Here is a 14,121-nt window from a genome sequence, read left to right on the forward strand (position 1 = left end):
AACCTGGAAGAAATGGACAGATTCTTAGAAATACACAACTTGCCGAGACTGAACCAGGAAGAAATAGAAAATATGAACAGACCAATCACAAGCACTGAAATTGAAACTGTGATTAAAAATCTTACAACACACAAAAGCCCAGGACCAGATGGCTTCACAGGCGAATTCTATCAAACATTTAGAGAAGAGCTAACACCTATCCTTCTCAAACTCTTCCAAAATATTGCAGAGGGAGGAATACTCCCCAACTCATTCTACGAGGCCACCATCACCCTGATACCAAAACCAGGCAAAGATGTCACAAAGAAAGAAAACTACAGGCCAATATCACTGATGAACATAGATGCAAAAATCCTCAACAAAATACTAGCAAACAGAATCCAACAGCACATTAAAAGGATCATACACCATGATCAAGTGGGGTTTATCCCAGGAATGCAAGGATTCTTCAATATACGCAAATCAATCAACATGATACACCATATTAACAAATTGAAAGAGAAAAAACATATGATCATCTCAATAGATGCAGAGAAAGCTTTTGACAAAATTCAACACCCATTTATGATAAAAGCCCTGCAGAAAGTAGGCATAGAGGGAACTTTCCTCAACATAATAAAGGCCATATATGACAAACCCACAGCCAATATTGTCCTCAATGGTGAAAAACTGAAACCATTTCCACTTAGATCAGGAACAAGACAAGGTTGCCCACTCTCACCACTATTATTCAACATAGTTTTGGAAGTGTTAGCCACAGCAATCAGAGAAGAAAAAGAAATAAAAGGAATCCAAATTGGAAAAGAAGAAGTAAAGCTGTCACTGTTTGCAGATGACATGATACTATACATAGAGAATCCTAAAGATGCTACCAGAAAACTACTAGAGCTAATCAATGAATTTGGTAAAGTAGCAGGATACAAAATTAATGCACAGAAATCTCTTGCATTTCTATACACTAATGACGAAAAATCTGAAAGTGAAATTAAGAAAACACTCCCGTTTACCATTGCAACAAAAAGAATAAAATATCTAGGAATAAACCTACCTAAGGAGACAAAAGACCTGTATGCAGAAAATTATAAGACACTGATGAAAGAAATTAAAGATGATACAAATAGATGGAGAGATATACCATGTTCTTGGATTGGAAGAATCAACATTGTGAAAATGACTCTACTACCCAAAGCAATCTACAGATTCAATGCAATCCCTATCAAACTACCACTGGCATTTTTCACAGAACTAGAACAAAAAATTTCACAATTTGTATGGAAACACAAAAGACCCCGAATAGCCAAAGCAATCTTGAGAAAGAAAAATGGAGCTGGAGGAATCAGGCTCCCTGACTTCAGACTATATTACAAAGCTACAGTAATCAAGACAGTTTGGTACTGGCACAAAAACAGAAATATAGATCAATGGAACAGGATAGAAAGCCCAGAGATAAACCCACGCAATATGGTCACCTTATCTTTGATAAAGGAGGCAAGCATATACAGTGGAGAAAAGACAGCCTCTTCAATAAGTGGTGCTGGGAAGATTGGACAGATACATGTAAAAGTATGAAATTAGAACACTCCCTGACACCATACACAAAAATAAACTCAAAATGGATTAAAGACCTAAGTGTAAGGCCAGACACTATCAAACTCTTAGAGGAAAACATAGGCAGAACACTCTATGACATAAATCACAGCAAGATCCTTTTTGACCCAGCTCCTAGAGAAATGGAAATAAAAACAAAAATAAACAAATGGGACCTAATGAAACTTAAAAGCTTTTGCACAGCAAAGGAAACCATAAACAAGACCAAGAGACAACCCTCAGAATGGGAGAAAATATTTGCAAATGAAGCAACGGACAAAGGATTAATCTCCAAGATTTACAAGCAGCTCATGCAGCTCAATATCAAAAAAACGAACAACCCAATCCAAAAATGGGCAGAAGACCTAAATAGACATTTCTCCAAAGAAGATATACAGATTGCCAACAGACACATGAAAGAATGCTCAACATCATTAATCATTAGAGAAATGCAAATCAAAACTACAATGAGATATCATCTCACACCGGTCAGATTGGCCATCATCAAAAAATCTAGAAACAATAAATGCTGGAGAGGGTGTGGAGAAAAGGGAACACTCTTGCACTGTTGGTGGGAATGTAAACTGATACAGCCACTATGGAGAACAGTATGGAGGTTCCTTAAAAAACTACAAATAGAATTACCATACGACCCAGCAATCCCACTACTGGGCATATACCCTGAGAAAACCATAGTTCAAAAAGAGTCATGTACCAAAATGTTCTTGCAGCTCTATTTACAATAGCCAGGACCTGGAAGCAACCTAAGTGTCCATCATCAGATGAATGGATAAAGAAGATGTGGCACATATATACAATGGAATATTACTCAGCCATAAAAAGAAATGAAATGGAGGTATTTGTAATGAGGTGGATGGAGTTAGAGTCTGTCATACAGAGTGAAGTAAGTCAGAAAGAGAAAAACAAATACAGTATGCTGACACATATATATGGAATCTAAGGGAAAAAAAAAAAAAAGGCCATGAAGAACCTAGTGGCAAGACGGGAATAAAGACACAGACCTACTAGAGAATCGACTTGAGGATATGGGGAGGGGGAAGGGTGAGATGTGGCAGGGTGAGAGAGTGTCATGGACATATATACACTACCAGATGTACAATAGATAGCTAGTGGGAAGCAGCCGCATAGCACAGGGAGATCAGCTCGGTGCTTTGTGACCACCTAGAGGGGTGGGATGGGGAGGGTGGGAGGGATGGAGATGCAAGAGGGAAGAGATATGGGAACATATGTATATGTATAACTGATTCACTTTGTTATAAAGCAGAAACTAACACACCATTGTAAAGCAATTATACTTCAATAAAGATGTTTTTTAAAAAAAAAATTTAATACAAAGAAAAAATAATGAAAGCAGCAAGGGAAAAGCAACAAATAACATACACGGGAATCCCCATAAAGTTAACAGCTGATCTTTCAGCAGAAACTCTGCAAGCCAGAAGGGAGTGGCAGGACATATTTAAAGTGATGAAAGGGAAAAACCTACAATCAAGATGACTCCACACAGCAAGGATCTCATTCATATTCAAAGGAGAAATTAAAACCTTTACAGACAAGCAAAGCTAAGATAATACAGCACAACAAAACCAGCTTTACAACAAATACTAAAGGAACCTCTCCAGGCAGGAAACACAAGAGAAGGAAAAGACCTACAATAACACACCCAAAACAATTAAGAAAATGGTATAGGAACATACATATCAATAATTACCTTAAATGTAAATGGATTAAGTGCTCCAACCAAAAGACATAGACTGGCTGAATGGAAACAAAAACAAGACCAATATATATGCTGTCTACAAGACACCCACTTCAGACCTAGGGACACATACAGACTGAAAGTGAGGGGATGGAAAAAGATATTCCATGCAAATGGAAATCAAAAGAAAGCTGGAGTAGCAATTCTCATATCAGACAAAATAGACTCTAAAATAAAGACTATTACAAGAGACAAAGAAGGACACTACATAATGATCAAGGGATCAATCCAAGAAGAAGATATAACAATTGTAAATATTTGTGCACCTGACATAGGAGCACCTCAATACATAAGGCAAATGCTAACAACCATAAAAGGGGAAAATGACAGTAACACAATCATCATAGGGGACTTTAACACCCCATTTTAACCAATGAACAGATCAGCCAAAATGAAAATAAATAAGGAAACGCAAGCTTTAAATGACACATTAAACAAGATGGATTTAATTGATATTTAGAAGACATTCCCTCCAAAAACAACAGAATACGCTTTCTTCTCAAGTGCTCATGGAACATTCTCCAGGGTAGAATCATATCTTGGGTCGCAAATCAAGGCTTGGTAAATTTAAGGAAATTGAAATCGTTTCAAGTATCTTTTCCAACCACAATGCTATGAGACTAGATATCAATTACATGAAAAAAACTGTAAAAAACACAATCACATGGAGGCTAAACAATACACTACTAAATAACCAAGAAATCACTGAAGAAATCAAAGAGGAAATCAAAAATTACCTAGAAATGACAATGAAAACACGATGACCCAAAACCTATGGGATGCAGCAAAAGCACTTCTAAGAGTGAAGTTTATAGCAATACAATCCTACCTCAAGAAACAAGAAACATCTCAAATAAACAACATAACCTTACACCTAGAGCAATTAGAGAAAGAAGAATAAAAAACCTGCAAAGTTAGCAGAAAGAAAGAAATCATAAAGATCAGATCAGAAATAAATGAAAAAGAAATGAAAGAAACAGTAGGAAAGATCAATAAGACTAAAAGCTGGTTCTTTGAGAAGATATGCAAAATTGATAAACCATTGGCAAGACTCATAAAGAAAAAAAGGGGGAAGACTGAAATCAACAGAATTAGAAATGAAAAAGGAGAAGTAAAAACTGACACTGCAGAAATACAAACGATCATGAGAGATTACTACAAGCAAACATATGCCAATAAAATGGACACCCTGGAAGAAATGGACAAATTCTTAAAAAGCACAACCTTCTGAGACTGAACCAGGAAGAAAGAGAAAATATAAACAGACCAATCACAAGCACTGAAATTGAAACTGTGATTAAAAATCTTACAACAAACAAAAGCCCAGGACCAGATGGCTTCACAGGCAAATTCTATAAAATATTTAGAGAAGAGTTAACACCTATCCTTTTCAAACTCTTTCAATATATAGCAGAGGGAGGAACACTCCCAAAGTTATTCTATGAGGGCACCATCACCCTGATACAAAAACCAGACAAAGATGTCATGAAAAAAGAAAATTACAGGCCAATATCTGATGAACATAGATGCAAAAATCCTCTACAAAGTACTAGCAAACAGCATACAACAGCACATTAAAAGGATCATACACCATGGTCAAGTGGGGTTTATCCCAGGAATGCAAGGATTCTTCAATATATGCAAATCAATCAATGTGATACACCATATTAACAAACTGAAGGAGAAAAACCATGTGATGATCTCAATAGATGCAGAGAAAGCTTTTGACAAAATTCAACACCCATTTATGATAAAAATTCTCAAGAAAGTAGGCATAGGGGGCACTTACCTCAACATAATAAAGGCCATATATGACAAACCCACAGCCAACATTGTTCTCAATGGTGAACAACCGAAACCATTTCCACTAAGATCAGGAACAAGACAAGGTTGTCCACGTTCACCATTATTATTCAACATAGTTTTGGAAGTGTTAGCCACAGCAATCAGAGAGGAAAAAGAAATAAAAGGAATCCAAAATGGAAAAGAAGAAGTAAAACTGTCACTGTTTGCAGATGACTTGATACTATTCATAGAGAATCCTAAAGATGCTACCAGAAAACTAGTAGAGCTAATCAATGAATTTGGTAATGTAGCAGTAAACAAAATTAATGTACAGAAATCTCTTGCATTCCTATACACTAATGACAAAACATCTGAAAGAGAATTTAAGGAAACACTTCCATTTACCATTGCAACAAAAAGAATAAAATACCTAGGAATAAACCTACCTAAGGAGACAAAAGATCTGTATGCAGAAAACTATAAGACACTGATGAAAGAATTAAAGAGGATACAAACAGATTGAGAGATATACCATATTCTTGGATTGGAAGAATCAACATTGTGAAAATGACTATACTACCCAAAGCCATCTACAGATTCAATGCAAGCCCTATTTAACTACCAATGGCATTTTTCACAGAACTAGAACCAAAAATTGCACAAAATTATGGAAACACAAAAGACCCCAAATAGCAAAGCAATCTCATGAAAGAAAAACAGAGCGGGAGGAATCAGGCTCCGTGACTTCAGACTATACTACAAAGCTACAGTAATCAAGACAGTATTGTACTGGCACAAAAACAGAAATATAGATCAATGGAACAGGATAGAAAGCCCAGAGATAAACCCATGCACATATGGTCACCTTATCTTTGATAAAAGAGGCAAGAATATACCATGGAGAAAAGACAGCCTCTTCGATAAGTGGTGCTGGCAAAACTGGACAGCTACATGTAAAAGAATGAAATTAGAACACTCCCTAACACCATACACAAAAATAAACTCAAAATGGATTAAAGACCCAAATGTAAGCCAGACACTATAAAATTCTTAGAAGAAAACATAAGCAGACCACTCTATGACATAAATCACAGCAAGATTCTTTTTGATCAACCTCCTAGAGAAATGGAAATAAAAGCAAAAATAAACAAATGGGGCCTAATGAAACTTAAAAGCTTTGCACAGCAAATGAGACTATAAACAAGACGAGAAGACAACCTTCAGAATGGGAGAAAATATTTGCAACCGAATCAATGGACAAAAGATTAATCTCCAAAATATATAAACAGCTCATGCAGCTCAATATTAAAAAAACAAACAACGCAATCAAAAAATGGGCAGAAGACCTAAACAGACATTTCTCCAAAGAAGACATACAGATGACCAAGAGGCACATGAAAAGCTGCTTAACATCACTAATTATTAGAGAAATGCAAATCAAAACTACAATAAGGTATCACCTCACACCAGTTAGTATGGACACCATCAGAAAATCTACAAACAACAAATGCTGGAGAAGGTGTGGAGAAAAGGGAACCCTCTTGCCCTGTTGGTGGGAATGTAAATTGATACAGCCACTATGGAGAACAGTATGGAGGTTCCTTAAAAAAACTAAAGGTAGAATTACCATATGACTCAGCAGTCCCACTACTGGGCATATATCCAGAGAAAACCATAATTCAAAAAGACACATGCAACCCAATGTTCATTGCAGCAGTATTAACAATAGCCAGGTCATGGAAACAACCTAAATGCCCATCGACAGACGAATGGATAAAGACCATGTGGTACATGTATACAATGGAATATTACTCAGCCATAAAAAGGAACGAAACTGGGTCATTTGTAGGGACTTGGGAGGACCTAGAGACTGTCATACAGAGTGAACTAAGTCAGAAAGAGAAAAACAATTATCGTATATTAATGCATATATGTGGAATCTAGAAAAATGATATAGATGAACCAGTTTGCAAGGCAGAAATAGAGACACAGATGTAGAGAACAAACATATGGACACCAAAGGGGGAAAGCAGGGTGGGGGGTGTGTGTGTGTGATAGTGGTGGGACGAATTGGGAGATTGGGATAGATATATATACACTAATATGTATAAAATAGATAACTAATAAGAACCTGCTGTATAAAAAATAGATAGATAAAAAAAAAAAAGAAAAAAAAAGAACTGGAGTCTCCAAAACAATGAGCTATTTTAAGCAAATCATTATTAATTGTCAACAGTGACTGGCACATAATGGTTGCTTACATATTTGTTGCCTGTGTCAAGGAATGAATGTTATGCTCTGCCAATTACTGACAGTATATAAAGGTCCATGGGAAGTAGATGACACACACACTTCAGAAACATTCTCTTGCAACCCACCTGAATCCACTTGCCTTGACAACATGTTTTGCAACTACTACAGCAATTCCTGTGACTACGGGTGTGGAAACAGCTATGACTGTGGATTTAGTCCCTATTATGGCTATGGATGTGGCTGTAGATATGGCTCCCATTATGGCTGTGGCTATGGAACAAGATATGGCTGTGGATATGGCTCCTACTATGGCTGTGGATATGGCTCTGGTACTGGCTACTGCAGCTACTGGCCAGTTTGCTATAGGAGATGTTATTCTTCTTGCTACTAGAACATCACCATCCAAGGTCCATTTGCTTCTGTAAAGACATCTAAAGATAATGCTGATTCAAAGATCTTTAGGACACAATTTCTATATCCAAGAAATTACATGTCTGACAGAGGTATTGACCTCCAGCTACCAATTTTTAGATTGTCATCTTTGTGGCCTGAAGTCCATGGTGGTATTATTTGCCTATTTTCCAAATGTTAGCCTTTACTACCTTAATCTCTGATTCTCTGTTTTGATGATCCTAACATCCTATTGTTGAGGAAATCCCTTGCTATCAATAAAAATTGTTCATTGTTTCTAACAAATCTCTGTGTATTCGTTTGTGAATTAGTCTTTTTTGAAGTGTTATGGCCTCTGTTGAAAATTGGGCTAATATCTTGCCTGAATCTTGAGTTTTTCCTTGATATAATATAAGCATTTCTTCTTATATTTGCATCAGAAATAATACCTCTCCACTTATTTCTCGTATCCCACATGCTCAGGCACTCACATACTCAAGCACAAATCTCACAGTATTTCAGAACTGTGCTTTGCAAATCGCTCTGTGTATGGGACGGAGCTGGAGGGGTAAAGAGGAGGAGGAATGACACTTTAAGCAGGATGTTAATGCAAAGTCTAAGGTAGAGAAAAGGTGGCCTGAGTGCTTAAAGGAATAATGGAATGGAAGAGATACTTGCCAGAATTAATAAGAAATTATAAGCAGAGCTAAGTATTAAAGTACATGAAGAAAAGAGAACTAGGAAAGGATAAGTTAGAATAAAATTATTCTACTGTATCATCTGCTTATGATGGAATTGAAAATATATTTATTTGCACATATTTATTGAGATTGAGGAAATTTATTCAAGTCACTTAATTGACAAATAGTTTTGAGTAGTTTTGAAAGAGTCTCATTCTATACAGTGAAGACACAGTAGGAAAATTATAGACAAGTTTCCTGCTCTCACAATGTTTACATTCTAGTATGTGAAGATAAAAAAGTAAAAAATAATTAAGAAAATTTCAAACTGACAGTTGGGATGAGGGGAATGAAACAGCTTAATGGGAAAGAGAGTAAGGACTGAAGTGTTAGAGGGATAGTTCAGGGAGGAATTTTGAACTTGTGACAAATGAGCTGATGTCAATTGCAAAGAAAGACTGGAAAGTACAGTAGTAAGTGTAAGGGGTGCGAGAAGTTAACTAAGTTTTGGAAAAATATGATTTATTAAGCATGTATGAGATAATTTGTATATCCAGAAAAGAATCTTCACACACTAGCTCTTAACATACCTTCAAAATCTGAAATGTTGTGACTCCTTAGTTAAAGAACATTTGAGACACTCAGCTTTATGGAAATGAGAAAATGGTGATAATATTTACAAATATACTACAAGTTACATGTGCCACACAAATGTTTGACTTCATACATTTTCTTATTGGAGAAATATTGATTGAGTGCAAACCATGTGCCAGGCACTGTTGTGAGAGATGATTATTCAGTGATGTATAGAATAGATATATATATATTTTGTTTTGGATCAATATCGAGATGTTTGAATGGAAAGGTATTAGAAGTAATTCAATAAAGATAGAAGACTTTTCAATAATCCAGGAGTATAGTCATCAGAAAGTGTGTGTTGGCAGTGGTATTGAAAAATAAAGTGTCTAATCCAGAGAATTTGTGAAATAACATTGATAGTTTTGAATTTAAATGATGACAGAAAAAGAAAGAAACTGAAGAATAATAAAAATTGGCATGGAGATATATTGATATTTTCTTTACGTCTATTGTTATGGATTAAACATAGCAGAGCGATCAGATTATACCAGTGACCAATATCATAAAAAAGATATATTCATTAACTGGAAGAAATTTGGCTAATAATTGATGTTCTCAGAAAGTGAAATTGACAGCTTTGTGAAAATTCCTGTTGAAGGCATTCCATAAACTACTGCATCACAACTCATTTTTTGTTTCAAAATGTGAGTGCCCAGTAGAAGGAATCATCTTCTGGAGTTTTTACTCCCTTCCAACTTGGATTTCCTTGTTGTTACTATAGAAAAGTTACTTTAATTTTGATAAGAAATGAAAGAGGAGAAATAACAAGTGATACCACAGACATACAGAAAATGACAAGAGAATACTATAAAAAGTTACATGCCAACAAATTGGACATCCTAGAAGGAACAGACAAATTTCTAGAAACATACAGAATGCTGAGACTGAGTCAAGAAGAAACAGACAATTTGAACAGACTGATCACTCGAAGTAAAATTGAACCTGTAATTCAAAAAACTCCCAGCTAATAAAAGTCCAGCACTGGAGGATTTCACAGGGGAATTCTACCAAACATATAAGGAAGAATGATACCTATCCTTCTCAATCTCTTCCAAAAAATTGAAGATGAAGGAACACTCCCAAATTCATTCAACAAGGCCACCATTGCCCCAATACCAAAACTAGACAAAGACACTACAGAAAAAAGAAAATTATAGCCCAATATTTTTGAAGAATATGGATACAAAATCCTCAACAATATTTTAGCAAACTAAATTCAATAGTACAGAAAAAGTTCATATACCATGATCAAGTTGTATTTATTCCAGGTTCACAAGGATGGCTTAACATATGCAAGTAAATCAATGTGATACACCACATTAAAAAAAAAAAAAGACAAAAATCACATGATCACCTCAATAGATGCAGAAAAAGCATTTGAAAAAATTCAACACCCATTTATGATAATAACGCTCATCAAAGTGGGTGTAGAGAGAAAATATCTCAATGTAGTAAAGGCTATTTATGACAAACACACAGCCAATATAATACTCAATGGTGAAAAGATGAAAGCCTTCCTGCTACATTCAGGAATAAGACAAGGATGATCACATCACTCTTGCCACTTCTATTTGACATAGAATTGGAAGTCCTAGCCACAGCAAACAACAGGAAGAAATAAAATATCCAGATTGGAAAGGAAGAGGTAACACCATAACTATTTGCAGATGATGTGGTACTTTATATAGAGAACTCTAAAGTCTCCACCCAAAAACCATTAGAACCAATAAATGAATTCAGAAGGTTGCATGATACAAGATTAATATACAGAAATCTGTTGTGTTTCTATATACTAATAATAAAATATTAGGAAGATAAAGTAAATCCCATTGAAAATTGCATCAAAAATACCTAGGAATAAACTTAAACAAGGAGGTGAAAGACCTATACTCTGAAAAGTATAGCACTGAAGGAAATTGAAAATTATACAAAGAAATGGAAATATATCCTGTGTCCTTGGATTGGAACAATTAAAATTATTAAAATGACCATACCTCCAAAAGAAATCTACAGATTTAATGCAATCCCTATCAAAATACTTTTGACATTTTGCACAGAACTAGACCAGATAATCCTAAAATTCACAGAACTAGAACAAATAATCATTAAATAATTCTAACATTCATAGAAAAATATTCCTAAAACTAGAAGAACAAAAGACCCCCAACTGCCAAAGCACTCTTTAGAGAAAAAGAACAAAGCTGGACATTCAACCCTCCCAGACCTCAGACTATAGTACAAAGGTATAGTAATCAAAACAGCATGGTATTGGCACAAAAACAGACACATAAATCAGTGGAACAGAATACAGAGCCCAGAAATAATCCCACACACCTATGATCAATTAATCTATGACAGAGGAGGCAAGAATATACAGTGGAGAAAAGACAGTCTCTTGAACAAATGGTACTGGGAAAACTGGACAGCCACATGTAGAACAATGAGATTAGAACATTCCCTCACACCATATACAAAAATAAACTCAAAATGGGTTAAAGACCTAAATGTAAGACCTGAAAATATAAAACTCTTAGGAGAAAACATAGGAAGCACACTCTTTGACATAAATTGTAGCATTATTTATTTTCTTTGTATCTGTGTCCTATGGCAAAAAAATAAGTAAATAAAAAAAAGCAAAAGTAAACAAATGAGACATAATTACACTTAAAAGGTTTTGCACAACAAAGGAAGCAGTTGAAAAGATGAAAAGACAACCTATGAAATGCAAGAAAATATTTGCAAATGATGTGACTGATAAGGTGTTAATATCCAGATTATATAAATAACTCATACAACTCAATATAAAAAAACCAAACAACCCAATCAAAAAATGGGTAGAAGACCTCAAGAGACATTTTGCCCAAAGAAGACATACAGACAGCTAACAGGCATAATAAAAGATGCTCAACATCACAAATTATTAGAGAAATACAAATCAAGACAACAATGAGATATCACCTCATACCTGTCAGAATGGCTATCATCAAAAATCTACAACTAACAAATGTTGGAGAGGATGGTGAGAAAAGGGAACGCTTATACACTGTTGGTGGGAATGTAAATTGGTACTACCACTAGGGAAAATATTACGGAAATTCCTTAAAATCTAAAAATAGAACTACCATGTGATTCAGCAATTCCACTCCTGGGTATATATCTGGAAAAAATTAATACACTAATTTGAAAAAATACATGCACTCCCATGTTCATAGCAGCACTATTGAAAATATCCAACAGATAGAAGCAGCTCAAGTGCCCATCAACAGATGATTGAATATATCCAATGCATAAAATGGAGTATTACACAGCCATAAAAAAGAATGAAATACTACCCTTTGCAGAAAAATGGATAGACCTAGAAAATATTATGCTTAGTGAAATAAGTCAAACAGGGAAATAAGTCAGACAGAGAAAGAAAAATACTGTATGATAGCACTTATATGAGGAATCTAAAAAATATAGAAGTGAATGTATATGCAAAACAGAAGAATAAGAATCACGGGTATAGAAAAGAAACTTGTGGTTACCAAAGGGAATCAAGAAGGAGGAGGGCCAAATTAGGGCCGTGGGATTAATCGATGCAAACTACTATATATAAAGTAGATAAGCAACAATGATATACTGTATACATAGGGAATTATACCCATTATCTTTTACTAACCTTTAATAAAGTATAATCTTCAAAAATACTGAATCACTATGCTCTACACCTGAAACTAACACAATATTGTAGATCAACTATACTTCAATAATAATAAAAAAACTTAAATTTTGGAGACTGTCTAATTCTGAAAATGGTGATATCAGTAAAATTTATACAGGTAAGATAAGCAAAAAATCTCCCCAAACAAACAAACAAACAAACAAAAACTATACTTTTTTGACTACATGTTTGGTAAAGGAAAGGTCAAGTGTTTGTTTAGAGTGGGTAGATAGGGTATGTTTGGATTTAAACATCTATAGGTATATAAGAGGCATATTTATAAATGCATAGGGGTAAACCAAGATTTCTATTCATAGCACTAATGACATTTTGAACAGGTATTTTTTTCTTCTTGGGGGCTGTTTTGTGCCCTGTAGAATTAGCAGCATCTTTGGTTTCTAGACAAGATGAGATTCAATACCTGGCATGTAGGTATCAGGGGGGGAAAAGCCTGGTAAGAAGTTGCAATGATTCAAGAAAATGGACAGAAATATTTTGTGTTCATGTGGACAGAGGCAGATGTGAAAGTAAAGAGGAAAGACAAAAAGGAGCAATTGTTGTTTTACATTTCCACACAAACCTTTTAACATAAGATATATATTAAATGATAGGAAGTTTTGAAAATGGGTATAAGTTACTGGGCACATGATTCTACTGAGACAATGCTTTGGCAGAGCATATTAAAATGATGCACTTTAAATAAACTGAAGTCTCCAAAATAACGAGCTATTCTAAGCAAATCATTATTGATTGTCAGCAGTGACTGGCACATAATGGTTGCTTACATATTTGTTGTCTAGGTCAAGGAATGAATGGTATGCTCTGCCAATTACTGGCAGTATATAAAGGTCCATGGGAAGTAGACGACACACACACTTCAGAAACATCCTCTTGCAACCCACCTGAATCCACTTCCCTTGACAACATGTGTTGCAACTACTACGGCAACTCTTGTGGCTATGGCCGTGGATTTAGTCCCTATTACAGCTGTGATATGGGACTCGCTATGGCTGTGGATATGGCTCAGGATACGGCTGTGGATATGGCTCCCCTTATGGCTGTGTTTATGGAACAGGATATGGCTGCGGATATGACTCTGGCTACCGCAGCTACTGGCCAGTTTGCTATAGGAGATGTTATTCTTCTTGCTGGTAAAACATCACCATCCAAACCTCTTGTGTTCCTGAAACGACACACCTAAAGATAATGAAATTCAAGGATCTATAACCCATGATTTCTATATCCAGGAAACTACATGCCTAACAGAGGCTTTGACCACCAACTACCCATTTTTAGATTGACATTTT

The sequence above is a fragment of the Eubalaena glacialis genome, chromosome 6, assembly GCF_028564815.1.
Source record: "Eubalaena glacialis isolate mEubGla1 chromosome 6, mEubGla1.1.hap2.+ XY, whole genome shotgun sequence".
In the NCBI taxonomy this organism is placed as follows: Eukaryota; Metazoa; Chordata; class Mammalia; order Artiodactyla; family Balaenidae; genus Eubalaena; species Eubalaena glacialis.